Source organism: Poecile atricapillus, chromosome 31 (genome assembly GCF_030490865.1).
Source record: "Poecile atricapillus isolate bPoeAtr1 chromosome 31, bPoeAtr1.hap1, whole genome shotgun sequence".
NCBI classification, from domain to species: domain Eukaryota; kingdom Metazoa; phylum Chordata; class Aves; order Passeriformes; family Paridae; genus Poecile; species Poecile atricapillus.
This window is the reverse complement of record NC_081279.1, coordinates 1,086,264-1,104,694: the sequence shown is the minus strand read 5'-3', so window position 1 is coordinate 1,104,694 and position 18,431 is coordinate 1,086,264.

Here is an 18,431-nt window from a genome sequence, read left to right as displayed (position 1 = left end):
TTCCACAAAATCCAAGAAAAATTCCTCAAAATTCGTCAATTCTCTGCAGAATCCCACAAAATCCCAGAAAAGTCCCTCAAAGTTCCAGAAACATCCCACAAAATCCCCACAAATTACCACAAAATTCAAGAGAAATCCCTCAAAAATCCCTAAATCTCCTCCAAACCCTACTAAATTCCAGGAACACGCGAAGAAATCCCCACAAAATCTAAGAAAAATCCCTCGGAATTCTTCAGTTCTCCTCAAAATTATACAGAATAGAAGATATTCCACAACATTCCAAAAAAATTCCACAAAATTCCATAAAAATCCCAGTAAATTCTTGACATTTTCACAACAGCCCAAAAAATTGCAGTAAAGCCCCACAAATTTCCAAATAAAAAATCCCACAAAATCTCCACAAATTCCCACAAAATACATGAAAAATCTGTCAAAATTCCAAAATCTCATCAATATCCCACAAAATTCCACAAAAATCCCACAAAACCTCCACAAATGTCCACAAAATCTAAGAAAAATTCCTCAAAATTCTTCCAGTCTCCTCAAAACCACACAAAGTCTTTGAAAAGGCCCACAGAATTCCTGAAAAATCTCTCAAAATTCCCTAAACTTTCACAAAACCCTACCAAGTTCCAAAAACATCCCACAAAATCTCCACAAATGTCCACAAAATCTAAGAAAAATCCTACAAAATTCATCTACTCTCCTCTAAATCCCACAAAATCCTTGAAAAGCCTTCCAAAATTCCAGAAAAATCCCAGTAAATTCTTGACATTTTCACAACATCCCAAAAAATTGCAGCAAAGCCTCACAAATTTCCAAAAAAATCCCAAAGAAATCTCCACAAATATCCACAAAATACATGACAAATCCCTCAAAATGCCAAAATCTCCTCAAAATCCCACAAAATTCCAGGAATATCCCACAAAGTCCCCACTAATTTCCATGAAATTCAAGGAAAATCCCTCAAAATTCCCTAAATCGCCTTAAAACCTTTCCAAATTCCAGGAACATGCCACAAAATTCCCTAAATCTTCTCAAAACCCAGCTGAATTCCAGAAACATCCCACAAAATCTCCACAAATTCCCACAAAATACATGAAAAATCCCTCAAAACCCTTCAATCTCCTCAATATCCCACCAAATTCAACAAAAATCCCACAAAAATTCCACACGTTTCCACAAAATCTAAGAAAAATTCTTCAAAATTCTTCCAGTGTCTTCTGAAACCCTCAGAATTCTTGAAAAACGTCCAAAAATTCCAGAGACATCCCACAAAACTCCCTAAATTTTTTCAAAACCCCACCAAATTCCAGAAGCATCCCACAAAATCCCCACAAATTTTTCTTATAATTCAAGGAAAATCCCACAAAATTCCCTCAAAATTCCCTAAATCTTCTGAAAACTCTACCAAATTCCACAAACATCCCACAAAATCTCCACAAATGTCCACAAAATTCCAGAAATATCCTACAGAATCTCCACAAGTTTCCACAAAATCTAAGAAAAATTCCTCAAAATTCTTCAAGTCTCCTCAAAATCACACAAAATTCCTGAAAAACCCCACAAAATTCCAGAGAAGTCCCACAAAATTCCCCAAATCTTCTCAAAACCCAACTGAATTTCAGAAACATCCCACAAAATCTCCACCAATTACCACAAAATACATGAAAAATCCCTCAAAATGCCAAAATCTCCTCAAAATCCCACAAAATTCCAGGAATATCCCACAAAGTCCCCACTAATTTCCATGAAATTCAAGGAAAATCCCTCAAAATTCCTGAAATCACCTTAAAACCCTACCAAATTCCAGGAACATGCCACAAAATTCCCTAAATCTTCTCAAAACCCAACTGAATTCCAGAAACATCCCAAAGAAATCTCCACAAATAACCACAAAATACATGAAAAATCCTACAAAATTCATCTACTCTCCTCTAAATCCCACAAAATCCTTGAAAAGCCTTCCAAAATTCCAGAAAAATCCCTCAACATTCCCTGAATCTCCTGAAAACTCTACCAAATTGCAGAAACGCCCCATAAAACCTCCACAAATTCCCACAAAATTCAAGAAAAACACCACCAAATTCGCTAAATCTTTTCCAAATACCACAAAATTCTTGAATAGCCCCACAAAAGTCCAGAAATATCCCACAAAATCTCCTCAATATACAGCAAAATTCCAGAAACATCACAAAAAAATCCCTAAATCTTCTGAAAACCCAAGTGAATTCCAGAAACATCGCACAAAATCTCCACAAATTCCCACAAAATTCCAGAAACATCCCTCAAAATCCCTAAATCTCCTCAATATCCCACAAAATTCCACAAAAATCCCACAAAACCTCAACAAGTTTCCACAAAATCTAAGAAAAATTCTTCAAAATTCTACATGTTTCCTCAGAATCCCACAGAATCCCAGAAAAATCCACAAAATTCCTGAAAAATCCCACAAAATTCCCCAAATCTTCTCAAAACCCAACTGAATTCCAGAAACATCCCACAAAATCTCCACAAATTTCCACAAAATCTAAGACAAATTCCTGATAATTTGTCAGTTCTCTGCAGAATCCCACAAAATCCCAGAAATGTCCCTCAAAGATCCAGAAACATCCCACAAAATCCCCACAAATTACCACAAAATTCAAGAGAAATCCCTCAAAAATCCCTAAATCTCCTCCAAACCCTACTAAATTCCAGGAACACGCGAAGAAATCCCCACAAAATCTAAGAAAAATCCCTCGGAATTCTTCAGTTCTCCTCAAAATTATACAGAATAGAAGATATTCCACAACATTCCAAAAAAAATTCCACAAAATTCCATAAAAATCCCAGTAAATTCTTGACATTTTCACAATAGCCCAAAAAATTGCAGTAAAGCCTCACAAATTTCCAAAAAAATCCCACAAAATCTCCACAAATATCCACAAAATTCCAGAAACATCCCTCAAAACCCCTAAATCTCCTCAATATCCCACAAAATACCACAAAAATCCCACCAAATTCCAGAAAAATCCCACAAAATCCCCATAAATTTCTCCAAAATTCAAGAAAAATCCCTCTAAATTCCCCAAATCTTCTCAAAACCCAACTGAATTCCAGAAACATCCCACAAAATCTCCAAAAATTTCCACAAAATCTAAGAAAAATTCCTCAAAATTCGTCAATTCTCTGCAGAATCCCACAAAATCCCAGAAAAGTCCCTCAAAGTTCCAGAAACATCCCACAAAATCCCCACAAATTACCACAAAATTCAAGAGAAATCCCTCAAAAATCCCTAAATCTCCTCCAAACCCTACTAAATTCCAGGAACACGCGAAGAAATCCCCACAAAATCTAAGAAAAATCCCTCGGAATTCTTCAGTTCTCCTCAAAATTATACAGAATAGAAGATATTCCACAACATTCCAAAAAAAATTCCACAAAATTCCATAAAAATCCCAGTAAATTCTTGACATTTTCACAACATCCCAAAAAATTGCAGCAAAGCCTCACAAATTTCCAAAAAAATCCCAAAGAAATCTCCACAAATATCCACAAAATACATGACAAATCCCTCAAAATGCCAAAATCTCCTCAATATCCCACAAAATTCCAGGAATATCCCACAAAGTCCCCACTAATTTCCATGAAATTCAAGGAAAATCCCTCAAAATTCCCTAAATCGCCTTAAAACCTTTCCAAATTCCAGGAACATGCCACAAAATTCCCTAAATCTTCTCAAAACCCAGCTGAATTCCAGAAACATCCCACAAAATCTCCACAAATTCCCACAAAATACATGAAAAATCCCTCAAAACCCTTCAATCTCCTCAATATCCCACCAAATTCAACAAAAATCCCACAAAAATTCCACACGTTTCCACAAAATCTAAGAAAAATTCTTCAAAATTCTTCCAGTGTCTTCTGAAACCCTCAGAATTCTTGAAAAACGTCCAAAAATTCCAGAGACATCCCACAAAACTCCCTAAATTTTTTCAAAACCCCACCAAATTCCAGAAGCATCCCACAAAATCCCCACAAATTTTTCTTATAATTCAAGGAAAATCCCACAAAATTCCCTCAAAATTCCCTAAATCTTCTGAAAACTCTACCAAAGTCCACAAACATCCCACAAAATCTCCACAAATGTCCACAAAATTCCAGAAATATCCTACAGAATCTCCACAAGTTTCCACAAAATCTAAGAAAAATTCCTCAAAATTCTTCAAGTCTCCTCAAAATCACACAAAATTCCTGAAAAACCCCACAAAATTCCAGAGAAGTCCCACAAAATTCCCCAAATCTTCTCAAAACCCAACTGAATTTCAGAAACATCCCACAAAATCTCCACCAATTACCACAAAATACATGAAAAATCCCTCAAAATGCCAAAATCTCCTCAAAATCCCACAAAATTCCAGGAATATCCCACAAAGTCCCCACTAATTTCCATGAAATTCAAGGAAAATCCCTCAAAATTCCTGAAATCACCTTAAAACCCTACCAAATTCCAGGAACATGCCACAAAATTCCCTAAATCTTCTCAAAACCCAACTGAATTCCAGAAACATCCCAAAGAAATCTCCACAAATAACCACAAAATACATGAAAAATCCTACAAAATTCATCTACTCTCCTCTAAATCCCACAAAATCCTTGAAAAGCCTTCCAAAATTCCAGAAAAATCCCTCAACATTCCCTGAATCTCCTGAAAACTCTACCAAATTGCAGAAACGCCCCATAAAACCTCCACAAATTCCCACAAAATTCAAGAAAAACACCACCAAATTCGCTAAATCTTTTCCAAATACCACAAAATTCTTGAATAGCCCCACAAAAGTCCAGAAATATCCCACAAAATCTCCTCAATATACAGCAAAATTCCAGAAACACCACAAAAAAATCCCTAAATCTTCTGAAAACCCAAGTGAATTCCAGAAACATCGCACAAAATCTCCACAAATTCCCACAAAATTCAAGAAACATCCCTCAAAATCCCTAAATCTCCTCAATATCCCACAAAATTCCACAAAAATCCCACAAAACCTCAACAAGTTTCCACAAAATCTAAGAAAAATTCTTCAAAATTCTACATGTTTCCTCAGAATCCCACAGAATCCCGGAAAAATCCACAAAATTCCTGAAAAATCCCACAAAATTCCCCAAATCTTCTCAAAACCCAACTGAATTCCAGAAACATCCCACAAAATCTCCACAAATTTCCACAAAATCTAAGACAAATTCCTGATAATTTGTCAGTTCTCTGCAGAATCCCACAAAATCCCAGAAATGTCCCTCAAAGTTCCAGAAACATCCCACAAAATCCTTACAAATTACAACAAAATTCAAGAGAAATCCCTCAAAAATCCCTAAATCTCCTCCAAACCCTACTAAATTCCAGGAACACGCGAAGAAATCCCCACAAAATCTAAGAAAAATCCCTCGGAATTCTTCAGTTCTCCTCAAAATTATACAGAATAGAAGATATTCCACAACATTCCAAAAAAAATTCCACAAAATTCCATAAAAATCCCAGTAAATTCTTGACATTTTCACAATAGCCCAAAAAATTGCAGTAAAGCCTCACAAATTTCCAAAAAAATCCCACAAAATCTCCACAAATATCCACAAAATTCCAGAAACATCCCTCAAAATCCCTAAATCTCCTCAATATCCCACAAAATTCCACAAAAATCACACAAAACCTCCACAAATGTCCACAAAATCTAAGAAAAATTCCTCAAAATTCTTCAGGTTTCTTCAGAATCCCACAGAATCCCAGAAAAATTCACAAAATTCCTGAAAAATCCCACAAAATTCCCCAAATCTTCTCAAAACCCTACCAAATTCCACAAGCATCCCGCAAAATCTCCACAAATGTCCACAAAATTCAAGAAAAATCCCACAAAAATCTCTGAATCTTTTCAATATCCCACAAAATACCACAAAAATCCCACCAAATTCCAGAAAAATCCCACAAAATCCCCATAAATTTCTCCAAAATTCAAGAAAAATCCCTCTAAATTCCCCAAATCATCTCAAAACCCAACTGAATTCCAGAAACATCCCACAAAATCTCCAAAAATTTCCACAAAATCCAAGAAAAATTCCTCAAAATTCGTCAATTCTCTGCAGAATCCCACAAAATCCCAGAAAAGTCCCTCAAAGTTCCAGAAACATCCCACAAAATCCCCACAAATTACCACAAAATTCAAGAGAAATCCCTCAAAAATCCCTAAATCTCCTCCAAACCCTACTAAATTCCAGGAACACGCGAAGAAATCCCCACAAAATCTAAGAAAAATCCCTCGGAATTCTTCAGTTCTCCTCAAAATTATACAGAATAGAAGATATTCCACAACATTCCAAAAAAATTCCACAAAATTCCATAAAAATCCCAGTAAATTCTTGACATTTTCACAACAGCCCAAAAAATTGCAGTAAAGCCCCACAAATTTCCAAATAAAAAATCCCACAAAATCTCCACAAATTCCCACAAAATACATGAAAAATCTGTCAAAATTCCAAAATCTCATCAATATCCCACAAAATTCCACAAAAATCCCACAAAACCTCCACAAATGTCCACAAAATCTAAGAAAAATTCCTCAAAATTCTTCCAGTCTCCTCAAAACCACACAAAGTCTTTGAAAAGGCCCACAGAATTCCTGAAAAATCTCTCAAAATTCCCTAAACTTTCACAAAACCCTACCAAGTTCCAAAAACATCCCACAAAATCTCCACAAATGTCCACAAAATCTAAGAAAAATCCTACAAAATTCATCTACTCTCCTCTAAATCCCACAAAATCCTTGAAAAGCCTTCCAAAATTCCAGAAAAATCCCAGTAAATTCTTGACATTTTCACAACATCCCAAAAAATTGCAGCAAAGCCTCACAAATTTCCAAAAAAATCCCAAAGAAATCTCCACAAATATCCACAAAATACATGACAAATCCCTCAAAATGCCAAAATCTCCTCAATATCCCACAAAATTCCAGGAATATCCCACAAAGTCCCCACTAATTTCCATGAAATTCAAGGAAAATCCCTCAAAATTCCCTAAATCGCCTTAAAACCTTTCCAAATTCCAGGAACATGCCACAAAATTCCCTAAATCTTCTCAAAACCCAGCTGAATTCCAGAAACATCCCACAAAATCTCCACAAATTCCCACAAAATACATGAAAAATCCCTCAAAACCCTTCAATCTCCTCAATATCCCACCAAATTCAACAAAAATCCCACAAAAATTCCACACGTTTCCACAAAATCTAAGAAAAATTCTTCAAAATTCTTCCAGTGTCTTCTGAAACCCTCAGAATTCTTGAAAAACGTCCAAAAATTCCAGAGACATCCCACAAAACTCCCTAAATTTTTTCAAAACCCCACCAAATTCCAGAAGCATCCCACAAAATCCCCACAAATTTTTCTTATAATTCAAGGAAAATCCCACAAAATTCCCTCAAAATTCCCTAAATCTTCTGAAAACTCTACCAAAGTCCACAAACATCCCACAAAATCTCCACAAATGTCCACAAAATTCCAGAAATATCCTACAGAATCTCCACAAGTTTCCACAAAATCTAAGAAAAATTCCTCAAAATTCTTCAAGTCTCCTCAAAATCACACAAAATTCCTGAAAAACCCCACAAAATTCCAGAGAAGTCCCACAAAATTCCCCAAATCTTCTCAAAACCCAACTGAATTTCAGAAACATCCCACAAAATCTCCACCAATTACCACAAAATACATGAAAAATCCCTCAAAATGCCAAAATCTCCTCAAAATCCCACAAAATTCCAGGAATATCCCACAAAGTCCCCACTAATTTCCATGAAATTCAAGGAAAATCCCTCAAAATTCCTGAAATCACCTTAAAACCCTACCAAATTCCAGGAACATGCCACAAAATTCCCTAAATCTTCTCAAAACCCAACTGAATTCCAGAAACATCCCAAAGAAATCTCCACAAATAACCACAAAATACATGAAAAATCCTACAAAATTCATCTACTCTCCTCTAAATCCCACAAAATCCTTGAAAAGCCTTCCAAAATTCCAGAAAAATCCCTCAACATTCCCTGAATCTCCTGAAAACTCTACCAAATTGCAGAAACGCCCCATAAAACCTCCACAAATTCCCACAAAATTCAAGAAAAACACCACCAAATTCGCTAAATCTTTTCCAAATACCACAAAATTCTTGAATAGCCCCACAAAAGTCCAGAAATATCCCACAAAATCTCCTCAATATACAGCAAAATTCCAGAAACATCACAAAAAAATCCCTAAATCTTCTGAAAACCCAAGTGAATTCCAGAAACATCGCACAAAATCTCCACAAATTCCCACAAAATTCCAGAAACATCCCTCAAAATCCCTAAATCTCCTCAATATCCCACAAAATTCCACAAAAATCCCACAAAACCTCAACAAGTTTCCACAAAATCTAAGAAAAATTCTTCAAAATTCTACATGTTTCCTCAGAATCCCACAGAATCCCAGAAAAATCCACAAAATTCCTGAAAAATCCCACAAAATTCCCCAAATCTTCTCAAAACCCAACTGAATTCCAGAAACATCCCACAAAATCTCCACAAATTTCCACAAAATCTAAGACAAATTCCTGATAATTTGTCAGTTCTCTGCAGAATCCCACAAAATCCCAGAAATGTCCCTCAAAGATCCAGAAACATCCCACAAAATCCCCACAAATTACCACAAAATTCAAGAGAAATCCCTCAAAAATCCCTAAATCTCCTCCAAACCCTACTAAATTCCAGGAACACGCGAAGAAATCCCCACAAAATCTAAGAAAAATCCCTCGGAATTCTTCAGTTCTCCTCAAAATTATACAGAATAGAAGATATTCCACAACATTCCAAAAAAAATTCCACAAAATTCCATAAAAATCCCAGTAAATTCTTGACATTTTCACAATAGCCCAAAAAATTGCAGTAAAGCCTCACAAATTTCCAAAAAAATCCCACAAAATCTCCACAAATATCCACAAAATTCCAGAAACATCCCTCAAAACCCCTAAATCTCCTCAATATCCCACAAAATACCACAAAAATCCCACCAAATTCCAGAAAAATCCCACAAAATCCCCATAAATTTCTCCAAAATTCAAGAAAAATCCCTCTAAATTCCCCAAATCTTCTCAAAACCCAACTGAATTCCAGAAACATCCCACAAAATCTCCAAAAATTTCCACAAAATCTAAGAAAAATTCCTCAAAATTCGTCAATTCTCTGCAGAATCCCACAAAATCCCAGAAAAGTCCCTCAAAGTTCCAGAAACATCCCACAAAATCCCCACAAATTACCACAAAATTCAAGAGAAATCCCTCAAAAATCCCTAAATCTCCTCCAAACCCTACTAAATTCCAGGAACACGCGAAGAAATCCCCACAAAATCTAAGAAAAATCCCTCGGAATTCTTCAGTTCTCCTCAAAATTATACAGAATAGAAGATATTCCACAACATTCCAAAAAAAATTCCACAAAATTCCATAAAAATCCCAGTAAATTCTTGACATTTTCACAACATCCCAAAAAATTGCAGCAAAGCCTCACAAATTTCCAAAAAAATCCCAAAGAAATCTCCACAAATATCCACAAAATACATGACAAATCCCTCAAAATGCCAAAATCTCCTCAATATCCCACAAAATTCCAGGAATATCCCACAAAGTCCCCACTAATTTCCATGAAATTCAAGGAAAATCCCTCAAAATTCCCTAAATCGCCTTAAAACCTTTCCAAATTCCAGGAACATGCCACAAAATTCCCTAAATCTTCTCAAAACCCAGCTGAATTCCAGAAACATCCCACAAAATCTCCACAAATTCCCACAAAATACATGAAAAATCCCTCAAAACCCTTCAATCTCCTCAATATCCCACCAAATTCAACAAAAATCCCACAAAAATTCCACACGTTTCCACAAAATCTAAGAAAAATTCTTCAAAATTCTTCCAGTGTCTTCTGAAACCCTCAGAATTCTTGAAAAACGTCCAAAAATTCCAGAGACATCCCACAAAACTCCCTAAATTTTTTCAAAACCCCACCAAATTCCAGAAGCATCCCACAAAATCCCCACAAATTTTTCTTATAATTCAAGGAAAATCCCACAAAATTCCCTCAAAATTCCCTAAATCTTCTGAAAACTCTACCAAAGTCCACAAACATCCCACAAAATCTCCACAAATGTCCACAAAATTCCAGAAATATCCTACAGAATCTCCACAAGTTTCCACAAAATCTAAGAAAAATTCCTCAAAATTCTTCAAGTCTCCTCAAAATCACACAAAATTCCTGAAAAACCCCACAAAATTCCAGAGAAGTCCCACAAAATTCCCCAAATCTTCTCAAAACCCAACTGAATTTCAGAAACATCCCACAAAATCTCCACCAATTACCACAAAATACATGAAAAATCCCTCAAAATGCCAAAATCTCCTCAAAATCCCACAAAATTCCAGGAATATCCCACAAAGTCCCCACTAATTTCCATGAAATTCAAGGAAAATCCCTCAAAATTCCTGAAATCACCTTAAAACCCTACCAAATTCCAGGAACATGCCACAAAATTCCCTAAATCTTCTCAAAACCCAACTGAATTCCAGAAACATCCCAAAGAAATCTCCACAAATAACCACAAAATACATGAAAAATCCTACAAAATTCATCTACTCTCCTCTAAATCCCACAAAATCCTTGAAAAGCCTTCCAAAATTCCAGAAAAATCCCTCAACATTCCCTGAATCTCCTGAAAACTCTACCAAATTGCAGAAACGCCCCATAAAACCTCCACAAATTCCCACAAAATTCAAGAAAAACACCACCAAATTCGCTAAATCTTTTCCAAATACCACAAAATTCTTGAAAAGCCCCACAAAAGTCCAGAAATATCCCACAAAATCTCCTCAATATACAGCAAAATTCCAGAAACATCACAAAAAAATCCCTAAATCTTCTGAAAACCCAAGTGAATTCCAGAAACATCGCACAAAATCTCCACAAATTCCCACAAAATTCAAGAAACATCCCTCAAAATCCCTAAATCTCCTCAATATCCCACAAAATTCCACAAAAATCCCACAAAACCTCAACAAGTTTCCACAAAATCTAAGAAAAATTCTTCAAAATTCTACATGTTTCCTCAGAATCCCACAGAATCCCGGAAAAATCCACAAAATTCCTGAAAAATCCCACAAAATTCCCCAAATCTTCTCAAAACCCAACTGAATTCCAGAAACATCCCACAAAATCTCCACAAATTTCCACAAAATCTAAGACAAATTCCTGATAATTTGTCAGTTCTCTGCAGAATCCCACAAAATCCCAGAAATGTCCCTCAAAGTTCCAGAAACATCCCACAAAATCCTTACAAATTACAACAAAATTCAAGAGAAATCCCTCAAAAATCCCTAAATCTCCTCCAAACCCTACTAAATTCCAGGAACACGCGAAGAAATCCCCACAAAATCTAAGAAAAATCCCTCGGAATTCTTCAGTTCTCCTCAAAATTATACAGAATAGAAGATATTCCACAACATTCCAAAAAAAATTCCACAAAATTCCATAAAAATCCCAGTAAATTCTTGACATTTTCACAATAGCCCAAAAAATTGCAGTAAAGCCTCACAAATTTCCAAAAAAATCCCACAAAATCTCCACAAATATCCACAAAATTCCAGAAACATCCCTCAAAATCCCTAAATCTCCTCAATATCCCACAAAATTCCACAAAAATCCCACAAAACCTCCACAAATGTCCACAAAATCTAAGAAAAATTCCTCAAAATTCTTCAGGTTTCTTCAGAATCCCACAGAATCCCAGAAAAATTCACAAAATTCCTGAAAAATCCCACAAAATTCCCCAAATCTTCTCAAAACCCTACCAAATTCCACAAGCATCCCGCAAAATCTCCACAAATGTCCACAAAATTCAAGAAAAATCCCACAAAAATCTCTGAATCTTTTCAATATCCCACAAAATACCACAAAAATCCCACCAAATTCCAGAAAAATCCCACAAAATCCCCATAAATTTCTCCAAAATTCAAGAAAAATCCCTCTAAATTCCCCAAATCTTCTCAAAACCCAACTGAATTCCAGAAACATCCCACAAAATCTCCAAAAATTTCCACAAAATCTAAGAAAAATTCCTCAAAATTCGTCAATTCTCTGCAGAATCCCACAAAATCCCAGAAAAGTCCCTCAAAGTTCCAGAAACATCCCACAAATGCCCCACAAATTACAACAAAATTCAAGAGAAATCCCTCAAAAATCCCTAAATCTCCTCCAAACCCTACTAAATTCCAGGAACACGCGAAGAAATCCCCACAAAATCTAAGAAAAATCCCTCGGAATTCTTCAGTTCTCCTCAAAATTATACAGAATAGAAGATATTCCACAACATTCCAAAAAAAATTCCACAAAATTCCATAAAAATCCCAGTAAATTCTTGACATTTTCACAACAGCCCAAAAAATTGCAGTAAAGCCTCACAAATTTCCAAAAAAATCCCACAAAATCTCCACAAATTCCCACAAAATACATGAAAAATCCGTCAAAATTCCAAAATCTCATCAATATCCCACAAAATTCCACAAAAATCCCACAAAACCTCCACAAATGTCCACAAAATCTAAGAAAAATTCCTCAAAATTCTTCCAGTCTCCTCAAAACCACACAAAGTCTTTGAAAAGGCCCACAGAATTCCTGAAAAATCTCTCAAAATTCCCTAAACTTTCACAAAACCCTACCAAGTTCCAAAAACATCCCACAAAATCTCCACAAATGTCCACAAAATCTAAGAAAAATCCTACAAAATTCATCTACTCTCCTCTAAATACCACAAAATCCTTGAAAAGCCTTCCAAAATTCCAGAAAAATCCCAGTAAATTCTTGACATTTTCACAACATCCCAAAAAATTGCAGCAAAGCCTCACAAATTTCCAAAAAAATCCCAAAGAAATCTCCACAAATATCCACAAAATACATGACAAATCCCTCAAAATGCCAAAATCTCCTCAATATCCCACAAAATTCCAGGAATATCCCACAAAGTCCCCACTAATTTCCATGAAATTCAAGGAAAATCCCTCAAAATTCCCTAAATCGCCTTAAAACCTTTCCAAATTCCAGGAACATGCCACAAAATTCCCTAAATCTTCTCAAAACCCAGCTGAATTCCAGAAACATCCCACAAAATCTCCACAAATTCCCACAAAATACATGAAAAATCCCTCAAAACCCTTCAATCTCCTCAATATCCCACCAAATTCAACAAAAATCCCACAAAAATTCCACACGTTTCCACAAAATCTAAGAAAAATTCTTCAAAATTCTTCCAGTGTCTTCTGAAACCCTCAGAATTCTTGAAAAACGTCCAAAAATTCCAGAGACATCCCACAAAACTCCCTAAATTTTTTCAAAACCCCACCAAATTCCAGAAGCATCCCACAAAATCCCCACAAATTTTTCTTATAATTCAAGGAAAATCCCACAAAATTCCCTCAAAATTCCCTAAATCTTCTGAAAACTCTACCAAAGTCCACAAACATCCCACAAAATCTCCACAAATGTCCACAAAATTCCAGAAATATCCTACAGAATCTCCACAAGTTTCCACAAAATCTAAGAAAAATTCCTCAAAATTCTTCAAGTCTCCTCAAAATCACACAAAATTCCTGAAAAACCCCACAAAATTCCAGAGAAGTCCCACAAAATTCCCCAAATCTTCTCAAAACCCAACTGAATTTCAGAAACATCCCACAAAATCTCCACCAATTACCACAAAATACATGAAAAATCCCTCAAAATGCCAAAATCTCCTCAAAATCCCACAAAATTCCAGGAATATCCCACAAAGTCCCCACTAATTTCCATAAAATTCAAGGAAAATCCCTCAAAATTCCTGAAATCACCTTAAAACCCTACCAAATTCCAGGAACATGCCACAAAATTCCCTAAATCTTCTCAAAACCCAACTGAATTCCAGAAACATCCCAAAGAAATCTCCACAAATAACCACAAAATACATGAAAAATCCTACAAAATTCATCTACTCTCCTCTAAATCCCACAAAATCCTTGAAAAGCCTTCCAAAATTCCAGAAAAATCCCTCAACATTCCCTGAATCTCCTGAAAACTCTACCAAATTGCAGAAACGCCCCATAAAACCTCCACAAATTCCCACAAAATTCAAGAAAAACACCACCAAATTCGCTAAATCTTTTCCAAATACCACAAAATTCTTGAAAAGCCCCACAAAAGTCCAGAAATATCCCACAAAATCTCCTCAATATACAGCAAAATTCCAGAAACATCACAAAAAAATCCCTAAATCTTCTGAAAACCCAAGTGAATTCCAGAAACATCGCACAAAATCTCCACAAATTCCCACAAAATTCAAGAAACATCCCTCAAAATCCCTAAATCTCCTCAATATCCCACAAAATTCCACAAAAATCCCACAAAACCTCAACAAGTTTCCACAAAATCTAAGAAAAATTCTTCAAAATTCTACATGTTTCCTCAGAATCCCACAGAATCCCGGAAAAATCCACAAAATTCCTGAAAAATCCCACAAAATTCCCCAAATCTTCTCAAAACCCAACTGAATTCCAGAAACATCCCACAAAATCTCCACAAATTTCCACAAAATCTAAGACAAATTCCTGATAATTTGTCAGTTCTCTGCAGAATCCCACAAAATCCCAGAAATGTCCCTCAAAGATCCAGAAACATCCCACAAAATCCCCACAAATTACCACAAAATTCAAGAGAAATCCCTCAAAAATCCCTAAATCTCCTCCAAACCCTACTAAATTCCAGGAACACGCGAAGAAATCCCCACAAAATCTAAGAAAAATCCCTCGGAATTCTTCAGTTCTCCTCAAAATTATACAGAATAGAAGATATTCCACAACATTCCAAAAAAAATTCCACAAAATTCCATAAAAATCCCAGTAAATTCTTGACATTTTCACAATAGCCCAAAAAATTGCAGTAAAGCCTCACAAATTTCCAAATAAAAAATCCCACAAAATCTCCACAAATATCCACAAAATTCCAGAAACATCCCTCAAAATCCCTAAATCTCCTCAATATCCCACAAAATTCCACAAAAATCACACAAAACCTCCACAAATTTCCACAAAATCTAAGAAAAATTCCTCAAAATTCTTCAGGTTTCTTCAGAATCCCACAGAATCCAAGAAAAATTCACAAAATTCCTGAAAAATCCCACAAAATTCCCCAAATCTTCTCAAAACCCTACCAAATTCCACAAGCATCCCGCAAAATCTCCACAAATGTCCACAAAATTCAAGAAAAATCCCACAAAAATCTCTGAATCTTTTCAATATCCCACAAAATACCACAAAAATCCCACCAAATTCCAGAAAAATCCCACAAAATCCCCATAAATTTCTCCAAAATTCAAGAAAAATCCCTCTAAATTCCCCAAATCTTCTCAAAACCCAACTGAATTCCAGAAACATCCCACAAAATCTCCAAAAATTTCCACAAAATCCAAGAAAAATTCCTCAAAATTCGTCAATTCTCTGCAGAATCCCACAAAATCCCAGAAAAGTCCCTCAAAGTTCCAGAAACATCCCACAAATGCCCCACAAATTACAACAAAATTCAAGAGAAATCCCTCAAAAATCCCTAAATCTCCTCCAAACCCTACTAAATTCCAGGAACACGCGAAGAAATCCCCACAAAATCTAAGAAAAATCCCTCGGAATTCTTCAGTTCTCCTCAAAATTATACAGAATAGAAGATATTCCACAACATTCCAAAAAAAATTCCACAAAATTCCATAAAAATCCCAGTAAATTCTTGACATTTTCACAACATCCCAAAAAATTGCAGCAAAGCCTCACAAATTTCCAAAAAAATCCCAAAGAAATCTCCACAAATATCCACAAAATACATGACAAATCCCTCAAAATGCCAAAATCTCCTCAATATCCCACAAAATTCCAGGAATATCCCACAAAGTCCCCACTAATTTCCATGAAATTCAAGGAAAATCCCTCAAAATTCCCTAAATTGCCTTAAAACCTTTCCAAATTCCAGGAACATGCCACAAAATTCCCTAAATCTTCTCAAAACCCAGCTGAATTCCAGAAACATCCCACAAAATCTCCACAAATTCCCACAAAATACATGAAAAATCCCTCAAAACCCTTCAATCTCCTCAATATCCCACCAAATTCAACAAAAATCCCACAAAAATTCCACAAGTTTCCACAAAATCTAAGAAAAATTCTTCAAAATTCTTCCAGTGTCTTCTGAAACCCTCAGAATTCTTGAAAAACGTCCAAAAATTCCAGAGACATCCCACAAAACTCCCTAAATTTTTTCAAAACCCCACCAAATTCCAGAAGCATCCCACAAAATCCCCACAAATTTTTCTTATAATTCAAGGAAAATCCCACAAAATTCCCTCAAAATTCCCTAAATCTTCTGAAAACTCTACCAAATTCCACAAACATCCCACAAAATCTCCACAAATGTCCACAAAATTCCAGAAATATCCTACAGAATCTCCACAAGTTTCCACAAAATCTAAGAAAAATTCCTCAAAATTCTTCAAGTCTCCTCAAAATCACACAAAATTCCTGAAAAACCCCACAAAATTCCAGAGAAGTCCCACAAAATTCCCCAAATCTTCTCAAAACCCAACTGAATTTCAGAAACATCCCACAAAATCTCCACCAATTACCACAAAATACATGAAAAATCCCTCAAAATGCCAAAATCTCCTCAAAATCCCACAAAATTCCAGGAATATCCCACAAAGTCCCCACTAATTTCCATGAAATTCAAGGAAAATCCCTCAAAATTCCTGAAATCACCTTAAAACCCTACCAAATTCCAGGAACATGCCACAAAATTCCCTAAATCTTCTCAAAACCCAACTGAATTCCAGAAACATCCCAAAGAAATCTCCACAAATAACCACAAAATACATGAAAAATCCTACAAAATTCATCTACTCTCCTCTAAATCCCACAAAATCCTTGAAAAGCCTTCCAAAATTCCAGAAAAATCCCTCAACATTCCCTGAATCTCCTGAAAACTCTACCAAATTGCAGAAACGCCCCATAAAACCTCCACAAATTCCCACAAAATTCAAGAAAAACACCACCAAATTCGCTAAATCTTTTCCAAATACCACAAAATTCTTGAAAAGCCCCACAAAAGTCCAGAAATATCCCACAAAATCTCCTCAATATACAGCAAAATTCCAGAAACATCACAAAAAAATCCCTAAATCTTCTGAAAACCCAAGTGAATTCCAGAAACATCGCACAAAATCTCCACAAATTCCCACAAAATTCAAGAAACATCCCTCAAAATCCCTAAATCTCCTCAATATCCCACAAAATTCCACAAAAATCCCACAAAACCTCAACAAGTTTCCACAAAATCTAAGAAAAATTCTTCAAAATTCTACATGTTTCCTCAGAATCCCACAGAATCCCGGAAAAATCCACAAAATTCCTGAAAAATCCCACAAAATTCCCCAAATCTTCTCAAAACCCAACTGAATTCCAGAAACATCCCACAAAATCTCCACAAATTTCCACAAAATCTAAGACAAATTCCTGATAATTTGTCAGTTCTCTGCAGAATCCCACAAAATCCCAGAAATGTCCCTCAAAGATCCAGAAACATCCCACAAAATCCCCACAAATTACCACAAAATTCAAGAGAAATCCCTCAAAAATCCCTAAATCTCCTCCAAACCCTACTAAATTCCAGGAACACGCGAAGAAATCCCCACAAAATCTAAGAAAAATCCCTCGGAATTCTTCAGTTCTCCTCAAAATTATACAGAATAGAAGATATTCCACAACATTCCAAAAAAAATTCCACAAAATTCCATAAAAATCCCAGTAAATTCTTGACATTTTCACAATAGCCCAAAAAATTGCAGTAAAGCCTCACAAATTTCCAAATAAAAAATCCCACAAAATCTCCACAAATATCCACAAAATTCCAGAAACATCCCTCAAAATCCCTAAATCTCCTCAATATCCCACAAAATTCCACAAAAATCACACAAAACCTCCACAAATTTCCACAAAATCTAAGAAAAATTCCTCAAAATTCTTCAGGTTTCTTCAGAATCCCACAGAATCCCAGAAAAATTCACAAAATTCCTGAAAAATCCCACAAAATTCCCCAAATCTTCTCAAAACCCTACCAAATTCCACAAGCATCCCGCAAAATCTCCACAAATGTCCACAAAATTCAAGAAAAATCCCACAAAAATCTCTGAATCTTTTCAATATCCCACAAAATACCACAAAAATCCCACCAAATTCCAGAAAAATCCCACAAAATCCCCATAAATTTCTCCAAAATTCAAGAAAAATCCCTCTAAATTCCCCAAATCTTCTCAAAACCCAACTG